The sequence below is a fragment of the Antechinus flavipes genome, chromosome 1 (genome assembly GCF_016432865.1).
Source record: "Antechinus flavipes isolate AdamAnt ecotype Samford, QLD, Australia chromosome 1, AdamAnt_v2, whole genome shotgun sequence".
NCBI lineage: Eukaryota > Metazoa > Chordata > Mammalia > Dasyuromorphia > Dasyuridae > Antechinus > Antechinus flavipes.
In genome coordinates, this window is record NC_067398.1 from 692,901,224 (window position 1) to 692,914,779 (window position 13,556).

At 47.9% G+C, this 13,556-nt stretch overlaps 1 protein-coding gene across 10 annotated transcripts in view; it reads left to right on the top strand.

Annotated features, from left to right (window-relative positions):
- PITPNM2 (phosphatidylinositol transfer protein membrane associated 2) overlaps positions 1 to 13,556 on the top strand; it is a 265,745-nt gene that overhangs the window by 101,761 nt on the left and 150,428 nt on the right. The gene's annotated exons all lie outside the window — the stretch shown is intronic.

Here is a 13,556-nt window from a genome sequence, read left to right on the forward strand (position 1 = left end):
CTAGGTATCCCTAAGTGTTCTCTCATAGGCCCTCTTCTCTTCTCTATACTATTTTGCTTGGCCATCTCATTAGCTCCTGTGGATTTAATTATCTCTGCTGGTGATTCTCAAGTCTATCTTTCCTGCTCCAGTCTCTCTGCTGACCTCCAATCTCACTGTAAAGGGCTGAAACTCTTGACAATACTCTATAAACATATGCTTGGAAAGTGGCCCTTCCCACTATTCTGTGCTGGCTCGATAAAATTGGTGAAAACAGAGAATTGTAGGAGGGTCTACGGGGTGGAGTAAGAGTAGCCAGAGTCACTTTGGCGGTAGACGAGGGAGAAGGAGGTCGTGGGGATCCTGCGTCCATCCAATTCACTTCTACCCCTAAAGACCAAGAATAAAGACCAAGGACTTCTGCTTATCCCGACTCCAGCTGATTCTAAGGCATCCAGGGGGCTAACTCGGTCTTCACATCTCACATCTCCAAATGCCTTTCAGACATCTTGAACAAGATGTGCAGTAAAGATCTCAAACCCAAGATGTTCAAAATGGAACTCATCTTTTCCCCCAAACCCACTCCCCTCTTATCTTCCCTATTATTCTACCAGTCCCTCAGGCTTGCATCCTGGGAGTCATCCTGGAGTCTTGACTGTTTCTCCACTTCTCTATATTTAAGCTATTGCCAAAAACTATTTTAGTCCATTTCACCTTTGCAACACCTCTTGTTGATCTTACCTCTCTTTACTGTCTCTTGTCCATTTCACTTTTGCAACACCTTTTGTTGATTTCATCTCTCTGTAGCATCTCTTGTCCATTTCACCTTTGCAACCAACACCTCTTGTTGATTTCACCTTTCTGTAGCATCTGTTGTCCATTTCACTTTTGCAACAGTCTTGTTGATTTCATCTGTTTCATCTCTCATCAATTTCACCTGAATAACTTGCTTTTCTTCTCTGCCTCTGCTCCCATCCTGGAACGGACCCTCATCATGTCCATTCTGGACTATTGCAACATCTGCTGGTAGGTCGGCCTGCTTCAAGTCTTTCCACACTCCACTCCATCCTCCATCCAACACTAAAGTGATTTTTTTCTTAAGCACAGATCTGACCGTGTAGCCCTCCTACTTAATAAATTCTGGTGGCTCTCTGTTGCCTCCAGAATAAAATATAAAATCCTGTTTGGCATTTATAGTCATTGATAACCTACTCATCCTCCCCCACTACTTTTACACCTTATTTTCCTTAATCTTCAGTCCACTGAACAGCCTCCTGATTGTTCCTCAAACAAGACATCCAGTTTCTTGTTTCTGGATATTCTTTTTGGCTGTCCCCATACCTGGAATGCTCTCCTTCCTTATCTCTTCCTTCTGCCTTCCTTCAAGTCCCAGCTAATCTCCCATCTTCTATAGGAAACCTTTCCTTTTTTGTTATTTCCTAGTTATCTTGCCTGTAGCTTGTTTGTACATATTTTTGGTTGTCTTCTTCATTCGATTATAAGTTCTTTAAAGGCAGGGACTGTCTTTTGCTTCTTTTTGTTTCCCTAGCACTTAACCAGACATTTAACACAGTGACTGGTATGTAGTAGGCATCTGGTAAATGCTCATTGCCTATATTTTCATTTCCATAATCAATGGCATAAGTTCCTTCAAACCAAAGAATTTGGGTGCATGAATTCAAAGCCCTTCTCTTGACTGGTTACCCTCTTTTGCATCCTCTAAAGGTCTGCAGTTTCCTCAAAAATGTGGCTCCAGGAATGGACATAATATTCTAAATGTGGCCTGATAGGGCAGATATAGACCAGGGCTTCTTAATTTCTTTTGTTTTGTGGAGGTCTTGGGTATTGTCAGGTGAAGCCTGTGTACCCCTTTCAGAACCATATTCTTAGATGCATTTAAAAAACTACATAGGATTAAAAGAGAAACCAATTTTATTGAAGTTACCAAAAAATTTTTTTTAAATTGAGAACTCCTAGATAGAGAGACCATCATTACCTTGGCAGCCAGCCCATTAATGCATTTCCCTTCTTCCTCTACCCCTAGCTATTTATTCCTTTGTTTGAATCTCTGATCTCCTTTCTTCATTGGAAGGTGGGGGGCAGGGGTTCTGAGAAAGGAAGGGCAGATGAGCAAGGATTTGTTCAGGTGGAGCTGTGCACAGATGCCTCTCTGGAGCTCTGAGTCATCCAAGGGCCTCCCCCAGCTCTCTTCATTTCAGGATTTCTGATCATAACCTATTCCGTGGTGAGCTTCATAAGCTGTACGTCTCAGCTCTGCCTGGCTCAAGGATCTCATTCTCTAAGCACCAGCCAGCTGTAGTGGTTTTAATATTTTCTCTGGAATAGGCAGCCTGGGACACGGTGTATTCCATGCCCAGCAAAGCTGCCTCCATCCTTTCAGATGAGACAATATTTGAAAAGCAGTTAGCATAGAGCCTGGAGCTTAATACATGTTTGTTCTCTTCCCCCTATTCTTTACAATTCAGTAAACATTTATCAGGTATCTAACTCCGTATAAGCCTGGTCACCCCAGCATTGAAATTAAAAATCCCCCCAAAGACAATGAAAAATGATGAATAAAAAAGCATTTATTAAGTACCTGCCCTGTACTGGGCACATAGGCTGGGAATCCAAATACAAAAGTGAGATATAGTCTTTGCTCTCAAAAATTGCTTTTTAATAGTGGGAAGTGATATGTCTAGAAACCAATATATTGGACAATAATGGCTAGAGAAAGATAACCAGAAGGATGGTGATCACAGACATAGGTTAGGTTGACTTCAGGCCCATGGTGTTTGTTACTCTTATGTGTGAGGTCTTTCCTCATTCCCTCTCCTAGATTCCTTCTAATTACCTGTAGAGGGCTGAAACTCTTGAGTTGATGCACTGAGGTCAGGATGGCCGAGCACTTGAGGCTAACTGCCGATTGGACAATACTCTATGGGCAAATGCTAAGAAAATGGCCCTTCCCACTATCCTGTGCTAGCTCGATGATTGGTGTATTCAGAGGATTGTAGGAGGGACTAGGGGGTGGAGGAAGACTAGCCAGGGTCACTTTTGCGGTGGACGAAGAAGAAGACAGTTGCGGAAGATCCCCTTTACTTCTACCCCTAAAGACCAAGAATAAAGACCTAGGACTTTTGCTTATCCTGTCTCCGGCTGATTCTAAGGTATCCTGGGTGCTAGCATGGTTGTCACAATTACCCCTTCTCAAATTCTCTTGTATCTTATACTGCTCTTTGGGGGTATGTATAGTTTCCACAGATAACACTTAACAGCCTTTTGAGGACTTTTTAAAAGCCTTTCCCCATCCCCACCTTTGTGCTTAGCAAAGGCAGCAAGATGGTTCAGTGGACCTAGAATCAGATTCACATACTTCTTATCTGTGTGATTTCTAGGAAAGTCTTGTTTCCTGATTTCTTCTCTCCCTCCCTCCCTCCATTCCTCCTTTCCTTATCTCCTTCCCTCTCTCCTTTTTCCTCCCTTCCTTCCTTCCCTCTGGTTGGGGCTTCTTGACTGACTGACTGATTTGGTTTCCCACAATAGAATATAAACTCCTAGAGGGCAGAAACCATTACGGGTTGTTTTGTATCTCCCAACTCTAGCTTGGTGCCTGATTTTGGCTGGGGTTTAATAAATGATTTGAATGGTAGATCTGGACAGTCTGTAACATATTACTTAATGGAACTATACTCACTGTTTATCTGTTGAACTTGATCACTGACCGACTGTAGAGAAGGGAAAAAAAAAATACTAAATCCATGAGTAAAACCAGAGTAAAATCTGTAGAACCGGTGAGTTGGACTTGATAAAACTTGCAGTCCCATGAAGTTCTTGAACCACAATTCTCTGACAGTTCCTAAATGGACAAACCTAGACAGGGAATGAGCAGGTCAGGATGTGTCGGTCTGAATAGGTGGAGGAAATACCCAACTTGTTGATTCATGGATCAATTGAGCAAAAATGAGTAAGATTTAAAAAGACTTTGAGATCATAAATATGCAGGTATATAAGATGCCATATGTCTTAAGGTTTTAATCATGGACTGAAAGGTGGTTGCTGTTCAGTCATTTTTCAGTTGTGTCTGACTCTTCATGATTCGTTTTGGGGTTTTCTTGGCAAAGATACTGGAGTGGTTTGGCATTTCTTTCTCCAGCTCATTTGATAGATGAGGAAAGTAAGATTGAATTAAGTGATTTGTCCAAGATCACACAGCTCGTAAGTGACTGAGGCTGGATTTGAACTCAAGGAGATGAATCTTCCTGATTCCAGACCTAGTGCTTTGTGCACTATGGTGTTCCCTAGTTTTCCTGCGGACAAGAATAACTCCCTTGGCTACCTCTGGAACAGGCTCTGACTGAGCATTTATTCCTGAAAAATTGCTGAAAATCAGGATTTGATTAGTTTTTTTTTAATTGTCCAGACTTAAGAATGTGGAGGAGATTCAACTGCAAAAGTGCGTCATAATTGGCAAGCAAGCATGTTTTTAAACATTGGCGTGTCTCTGAGCTCTCCCTTTTGTTCCTGTTACACAAAAGGTGTTGCAAAAGTGGAGACATTAGCCTCAAGTGCTCGGCAATCCTGACCTCAGTGCCTCAAAAGTCTTGTCTTGTAGACTCCTGCCTTCCTACTCTGTGCCCCTCAGCATTCCCAGCTTCCTCCTTTGGAGGATTGTGCTGATGGAGCTCCTCCCTTCCCAGTCCTAGTATCCTGGAGCACCTCAGGGCTGGGCTGGTTTGTCTGTGCTCCAGTCTCATCTCTACCATAAAGTGCTTAGACCCTGGGGACCTGCTCCAACTGTTCCTATCGCTCACAGAGCCCAGACTTGGGGCCTGGCATTCAGTAGGTGCTCAACAGATGTTTGTTGGATGAACGGATGACTACAGGGCATCCAAAGGATTGTGCAAACTAAACTCTGCCCATCTGTTCCTTCTGCCACAAGTCGGAGTCATTTGGGAAGAACATGAGGATGCATCAGTGAGTAGTAGTTACCCCAGCGCTGCATCCCAGATTCAGGCGGAGGCCCAGAATCCCATCGGAGTCCTGCCTGTCTCAGAACTGTCAGTGGTCCGCGCCACCGCCTCCCGAGCCGCTCTCCCTTTGCCTCTTAGCTTTTCCATCCTCCACAGGACAGCACTTTACATAACTGAACTCTCTCGTTCCCACTGAGCCTTCTCCATGGTAGTATCGGCTCTCTTGGGTCGCCCCTCGGACCTCCCTGTTGCCGGCTGACACTGAGGGTGCGGCCATTCCAAATGTCAGAGCTTTTTCACACAGACTAAGGTATTAGCAACTCCTTTCCCCTTGTAGTTCTGACCTTGACTTTTTTTTTTACCCAAGTACAAAATTGACTTTTCCTGCTTTCTAGATTTGGTCCCCAGATTTTAGCTTATTGAGACTTTTTCGGACCCTTCCTCTAACTTCCCACCTGCTAGCCAGCTTTCCGTCTTTCTTCTCACTTTAGATTTTCTTGGAATCAGGACTCACAAGCACGGATGTTCACCATAGGCCTTATCTGACCCCGACACGGAGACTAGTACCGCAAGGTTGTTTGGAGGATCAAATGAGATATTTGTAACGTGCCTGTTTTGTAAATGCTTTTTTCCCTTTCCTTCCCACTTTTCCCCAATAAAATTATTTATTTGGTACTTGTATATATATATGTATATTGTTTCCCCTGGGAGAACGTAAGTTCTTTAGGGCAGAGACCATTACAATCATATCTTAGTATCCTGGGCCTCTCAACGGTACCTAGCACCTCTCTCAGGTGATTACAAGCGCTTGTGAATCAGATTGTCCATCTAGAAATTGCTTAGAAATCTTACCTCTCTTTGCCAAGGCCACAAAGCCCAAGGCAGTGTGATTTGGTGGCTGGGGCACTGGCCTTAGAGTTTCAGCCCTGCCTCTGCGGGTCTCATTTCCTCATCTCCCCCAAAATGAGGGGGTGGCGGGCTTGTAAGTCTTGTGATCCGGGTGTGATATCGATTGTGGTTCTCAGACTCTGGGATCTTAGCAGAGTCCCTTCCCCTGGTTCTCAGGTACACCGGGACATCACCTTCCCCATGACTCTGATCCCGCTGAGGACAAAGGACAAAAATCACCTGGAAAGGGAGGGGCTCCGTCTAAACCAGGGGGATCACTGGGATCTGTAAGGATCCCAGTGCCAACTTTGTTTTTAAAAGCAACATGATCCGGGTTTTATTAATTTTTATTAATTTTGTTAAGTATTTCCCAATGACATTTTAATCCCGTTCAGGCCATACCTGGGAGTGTTGGGGGCTGGATGTGACCACAGGCTGATGGAGGAGCTGTACAGCTCTGGTCTGCTTGGACCACAAGGGAGGGATTCTGCTCAGACCATCAGTACTTACGGATGGGGCTTTACAGTCTTCTTCCCAAAAGCCCTTGGTGAGACCCTTCTCCCCTCCATCGCCCAGGGGGAGATAATTTTCTTGTGATGTGTTGCTGCTAGAGTGAGAGGGGATCTGCCATATTGAAGACCAGATGTATAAGAAAATGTGAGGGGCAGCTAGGTGGTGCAGTGGATAGGACCCTGGCCCTGGAGTCAGGGGGGACCTGAGTTCAAATGTGGCTCAGACACAGCTGTTAAGTGCTTCAAAAAAGAAAAGAAACTCTGACGTGTTTCCCAGAGTATCACTTTTATAGAATTGCTTTCTGTGTTGGCCTGTGTAATATATCCTTTTAGTAGTTTCGTCCTGTACAGAATACAATAGTGACCTTTGGAGATAATATGCAAGGGGTCTTTTTCTTTCATTTTTAAAAGTTAGGCAGGAAAAATCTATGTGTGAATTGTTTTTCAGGCTTTTCTTGACCCCATTTGGGGTTTACTTGGCAGAATTACTGGAGTGATTTGCTGTTTCCTTCCCTGGTTCATTTTACAGATGAGGAAACTGAGGCAAACAGGGTGAAGTGACTTGCCCAGGGTCACACAGCTTGAAAGTCTCTGAGCCCAGATTTGAATTCAGATCCTTCAGACTCCAGGCCCAGCCCTCTGTCCAATGTGCTATTTGTGGGGGAGTATATATATAAAATAAATACCTATACACACATACACACACATACACACACACTTACATGCATACATGTTTCTCTCTTCCCTGCTGTCTTGACTCTTGGCTTCCCAACAGAACCTTCCTTGGATCCAAGAAGTGACCAGGTCTCACAGTAACGCCCCATCCCACATCTGTAGGCGTCTCTCTCCAAGTCTCTGACCCCAGTGGTCGCCACACCAGCCCAGGTTCCGTGACGTTTTCACTGATGTTATTGTGGTCGGGGGCTTTTCTAGGAGCGTTACTCACCAAAAGCGTGGTGATGACTCTGTCCGTTGGTCAGAAGTTTCACTTCTCTGAGACTTCCTCCCTGGGACTCTGCAGGGTTGTCCGGGCCTCTGTGTGGTGGGGTGGGGTGAGGTGATGGGGAGAGGAGGATGGGAAGGGAGGATAGAGAATCAGCTGATTAAGCAGGGCTGAGCTGCCTTTTTTATAAGAATAAGAAGAGAAATCATAGGCTGTAGAACTGGAAGGCACCTAATACTCATCTAGTCCAACCTTCCCTCATTTTTTTTATAGAGGAGAAAACTGAGGCCCCAAGTATTATCTCAACAAGCATTTAGTCTGCAACCATTTACTAATCACTTACTATAAGCCCAGGGATTACCAAGAAAGGCAGTGTCAGTCTGCTCTGTTTTTGTGTCCAGGAGCCCATGGGCAATCTGGTGAAGTAGACTTCTGCTCAAAATCCTGTTTTTAAATGCATGAAATAAAATACATCAGACTGCAAAGGAAACCAATTATGTTGCAATCGTTCTGTCTTTTTAATTAAATATTTTATTTTTTTGAATTACACATAAAAACAATTTTTAACATTCATTTTTTAAAAGCTGAGTTTCAAATTTTCTCCCTCCCTTCAGTTTCCCCTCCCTGAGATGAGCAATTTGATAAAGGTTATACAGGTTATACATGTGTAATCATGTAAAACATTTCCATATTAGTCATGTGGTGGGAAAAAAAAGCATTAAAAAAAGGAAAAGCGTCTGTGCTCAGATTCTATCAGTTCTCTCTCTGGAAGTCAAAAGCTTTTTTGAGCAAAGTTCCTTTGGAATTGTCTTAAATCATTGAAGTGCTGAGAATAGCGAAGTCAGTCAGAGTTATGACTGTTGTTACTGTATACAGTATTCTGCTTCTGTTCATTTTGCATCAGTTCATATAAGTCTTTCCAGGTTTTTCTGAAATCACCCCTTCATTTCTTACTGCACAATAGTGTCCCATCCAAATTATATACTATAATTTGTTCAGTTGTTCTCCAGTTGATGGGCGTCTCCTCAATTTCCAATTCTTTGCCATCACAAAAAAAGAGCTGCTATATTTTTTGTAATATAGATTCCTTAAAAAAAAAACTCTCTTTAGGATACAGACCTAGAAGTGGTATTGCTGGGTCAAAGGATGGGTACAGTTTGATTGCTCTTTGGGTGTAGTTCCAAATTGTTCTCCAGAATGTTTGGATCGACTATTAGAGTCCCAATGTTCCCACATCCCTCCCCTCCACATTGGTCATTTTCCTTTTTCTGTCATATTAGCCAGTCCGATAAGTGGGGGGTGTACCTCAGAGCTGGACCAAGGTAACATTCTCTCAACCACTGTAGGCCTCAGTGTTCTCACTTGTAAAATGAGCACTTCGGAGGTGCAATAAATGGAGCAATGGGCTGGGAATCGACAAAGTTCAAATCTGGTCTCGGAGACTTATTAGCTGGGTGAGACTGGGCAAGGTAGCCAGCCCTTTTAGGTCTCAGTTTTCTCACCTGTAAAGTCAGGGATTTGCGATGTCCTAAGGGAAAAAGACACACAGAAAGGGCTGAGGGTTCCGAGCTGAATGGAAAAGGGAAGGAAGGGCAAGGCTGCCCCTTGCATGCAGAAAATCCAAAGTAACAGTCCGAAAGTGTGCGTAGGGTTAGAGCTTGCACTTTCACTAACAAACACGACACAATGTGGCTGTGATTCTTGTGGACAAGGCTGGTTTGGTTGTGCTCCCTTCCCAAGGATCCCGGGGCACTGACCTGCATCCTGAGGGAGCTAGGACGGCGGAGGGTGGGGCTTTCAGAGTTGGGCGGACTGGCTTTGTTTACTTACTCATGTACGTATTTATTTATAAAGCATTTTTTAAAGGGCACATTCCTATCCAGCAAGGCTGGAGATTAATTGACAGGTCACATGGCTCTTAGAAGCTCAGGCCTGGTAATTCATTTAAAAGACATTTTTCTTTTTTAATTTAATGGAGGAAATCATTAGCAGGGAAATTGGTAGAAACTGATTTATACTGGTTTTCTGAGGGTAGTGCTAGGGAGGAGAGCGGAAGCCCAAGAGGAACGCAGTTCTAATTGCAGTTGTTCTGGAAATCTGTCAGCCTGGACTTCCCAGAAACCTCAGTGGAACGGGCAGATGCCTCGGGCCGGAGTTCAGCGCCTTTCTGACCTAAAATTGTTTCCTTCTGCTGCATGGAGCCGAAGGAACCTTTGCAGCCATCTGGCTCAGTGTCCCCATTTTACAGATGAGGAGACTTTTCTAACACTCCCGGATCCTCTGTCTTCTTCATCGTATTCACCAAAAGCAATGCGGTAGAGTGGATAGAGCCCAGATAGAGCCCTGAGCATGGGGCGCGCTGTCTCAGGTACTTACTCGCTGGCTGAGCTTGAGCGTGTCATTTTACGTATCTGTAAAACGCAGATAATAATAGCCCCTCTCTCTCAGCAGCAGGAGGCTCCAGTGAATCCACGGGAAATAAGACAATCAGAAAGCACTTTGTATATTTTTGGAGACCGGGCTGGAAGGCCCAGGTGGTCCCAGGACCGACTGGCCCAGGATCTTGAATGTGCTCCCTTTTCGGTGCCGTGGGCCAGGTCTTCCCTCCTGCTTCCAGGGGACCAACATCCTGGTGCGATGGTTACAGCGCATTAGTTTTACTGCATCTCAGAACACTCGAACCCAGTGAAGGACATACAGATGCGTACCCAACTATCACCATCATCAGCATTAACATAATCCTTCTTATCAGGCTAAGGATTCTGATGTCCTGCAATAAGCGCGAGTGATGGCAGCAAAGCCCCCAGGTCCAGCCCGCTTTCTCGGCCCGGGGAAGCCCCGCTGTCGTAGCCACAGGGAACGTTAGCCAAAGCTCTCTCTGGTTTTGGGAATCTTATTCTCTCGCTGTCATTCCCAGGGAAACTAGACCAGGACCCCCAGCCTGGGAAAAGTGCTACGTGCGCCTCTGACTTCATCTGCTTCCAAAAAGCTGCAACTGGGTTCACCCTAAAAATAACTAAACATACAAACAGCTTCGACACGCTGATGTTTTTCGGATCGGCAGGCTGGGGAATTTAAAGGTACAGAGGGTTGGTTTGGTTTTGCTTTTTCCCCCAAGCTCCCTGGCAGGATAGGGCACTGGAGCAAGAGGGAGGGGAGAGACCGGGTGGGCTTTGGGGTGGCTGTCTTAGTGTGGAGCCTTCCAGGAGAATAAGAGACTTATCTAAGCTTGGGCTCTCCCTCAGGGCCTCGCCAGTGCTCTGCACACATTAAGTCAGTTTCTTGAGACTCAGCTCAAGCATCCAATCACACACATGATCCCTTCAACTCTCCCTGCCCTCCCCAAGTCATCTTGTATTTATTTGTTCTACATTTATGTCCCTCCCTTACATGAAGCCTTACCTGATGACCCAGTGAGGGAAAAGCACAGTGGGAGGAGGGAAGGGAACAAGGATTTTTTAGCACCCACTAAGTGCCAGGTGCCGGGCTAAGCTCTTTACAAATATTCTTTCTTGCTCTAAAGTCCTGGATTCAGGTTTTCCCCGACACTCAACAGCTTTATAACTTCAGGCAAATCACTGGCCCTCACTTTCTCCCCATTATAAAAGGAAGAGCTTACATTAGATGGCCTTCTAGCTCTGGATCTGGAGCCCTTCCCAGCTCCTCTGCTCGGGGCAGCCGTGTCGGGAATCGTAGATGTTCTGTGCCCTGGTGGAATGTGAATTCTTGGAGAACAGAGGCTGCCCTTTGTCTTTGCTTCCCCAAAATCTAACCTAATGGTTGGCATGTATGCAGTAGGTGCTTAATAAGTGCTTGCTGGTTGGTTGGTTAATTGGTGGTGGATGTTGTTGTTTTGTCCATCGTTCTCCAAGAGGACCAGGACATCATGGGCAAGTGAATTGGATTGAAGTGAGGGAGGGCTGGGCAAAGTCACCCACCTCACTTTCCCCTCCAGAACCATCTGGGTCCAATGGCCAGATAGAGATCAGAACAAATGGAGACCTTGTTTTTTTTAAGATAAGATCTTCAAGAGGTCTCCCTGCGCCCATTCAGCGATTAAGGCGAGGTCGCAATTGAGGAAAAGAACCTCCCTTTTCACTTAGTCCAAAAAAATCTAAATTTATGAACGAGGGAGGGGAAATCTCTCTGGGAGGGGAAAGACCCTCAGGTTTCTGGCCAAAGCAGAAATGCCCTGCGGCTTCCATTCACCAGGATCCAAACGGTGACCCGATGGGACGCGGCCTAGGACCTCTCGGTGATCAGTTAGAACCGGACTGGTTCTTGATTGATTAACAGCTACCTGTTAGGTGGTTAAGTCCCGGGGAGCCGAGGAGCCCAGAAAGGGGCTCCCTGTGGAGAGAGAGCAGGATCTCACGGGTCCCGGAATCGGAAGGGCCGAGTTTGAGTCGGACCCCAGGCTTTCAGGGGCTGTGTCCGAGCCCGGCTACCATCCACCATCAGGTGAGAGCGTGCACAGAGAGGCCCTTGGCAAACCTTGAAGCAGGATGTCCCTGAATCACAGTTTTCCATTTGGAAGGGACTTCAGAGACCAGCTAGTACAGCCTGTGCTGCCAAATGACATCTATTATTATTCACATGTCTCTGGTGGGGCCGTCAGTGGGGAAGGAAACGTGCTTCCTTCCCATGTTCATCCCTGGGCATCGTGGGGTCATCTGGAAAAAGAGCTCCTGTCCAGCTCTGCTGTGCGGCCCTCCGTGCTGTGCCTCGCCTTTCCAGTCTGTAAGATGGGCTCGGTGACTCCGGGATGGGGCCGAGGGGTTGCAGTTATCCTGTGGGGGTGAGTGGTGAGAGGCAGACAGGTTTGGGGGTGAGAGCTGGCTGCGTAGAAGCCCCAGGGTTTGCAGAAGGAGGTGGGGAGCCTTTGGGGTTTCACGGCTCGGGGACGACTGGAGCCAGAGGGGGCTTGGAGCCCCTTCCTTTTGCCCTGGAGAGGGAGCTGCCAGCCGCCCAGCGCGCCGGGCTTCCTGTGCCTCCTCGCTGTGCCCTCTGAGGAATGCTCCCGTACATCATGGCCAAGGGGCCACCTAAGGGAGAGCGGGGGGAGGAAGGAACGAGTGAGTCATTCCTGCCGCCTGCCTCCGGCCAGGCTCGGGGCCTGGTGCAGGAAGCAGCCCCGGCCCCCCGGACACCCCCCCTCCCTCGTCGCGGGCTGGAAAAGGAACAAGTCAGACCCTGACCGGAGGGGGGCCCCCAGGGGGGGCGTGGAGCCGAAGCCGGGTCGGGGTGACCATGGGAACAGAACCCCGAGGTTCTGGGACCGCCTGCATCCCACTGGGCCCTGCCCCGACCCCCGCAGCTGTCTCCTCTCCTTCCTGGGACGCAGAGTGACTCGCAGCGGAGGCGGCAGCGTGCGCTCGATCTGGAGCTCACTGCCGTCAGTGGCTGCCCGGAACTTCAGCTATGGCCACCCGGCCCAGGGCCTCGCAGGCCGCGGCGCCCGTCCCGCTAACTTTTCGTTCAGGCCATCTGAGGTCAGGGCGGGCATGTGTCCCTGCCAAGGAGAAGCGTTTGGGGTGCGGAGCCGGCCTGGAGGTCGGAGCCCAAGGCAAAAGCCTGAGACCTCTGAGGCCTTCTGTTCCTCACGGGGGAGGACCATGGGCCCGGGGGGCAGAAGTGTGCTCTGTGTTCCCCTGATGTGGATGGATTCCCAGCTCCCCCGGGCTCCGTGGGGCGTCTCGGGGCCGCAGTCAGAGCTGGAGGAAGACCACCTGCTCAGGCTGAAGGGTTTGCCCCGAGTCCCCCGTGTTCTGAGCAGCAGTTAGGTTAGGACCACGTACCCCCCGGGGACCTCTTGGGCATCATCCGGGACCCTGCCCCGGGTGGCGGGAAGCCCCCTGGGCTGGAGTGGTCCTGCAGCCGCTCCGGACCTTGAGAACCGGTGGGGTCTCCCCGGGCTTCGGCCCATTGGCAGCCGGACTCGGGAAGCTCCCTTCCAGCCCAGGCAGGGCGTCCACGTCCGCCCAGACATTCCGCAGGTGACCTCGGGAGTTGCTGGGGGAAACAGGAGGGGTTCTAGAAGCAGGGGGTTGGGGAGCCGAGCTGTTACATGGCCTCATTGTTGCTGGGGACAGGCCTGAGGGCCTAGCCCACGGAGTCCGCTCGAATCGGTGCGCCCTGTTCTTGGAGAGGTTCTGAGGAGGGCTGAGTTTTAGGCAGTTTTGGGCCGTGGCCGGTGGAGGAGGGGGTTCGGGGTAAGTGGATGAAGTCGGCGTGGAAGGGCAGAAGTGGGGGTGGGTTTGT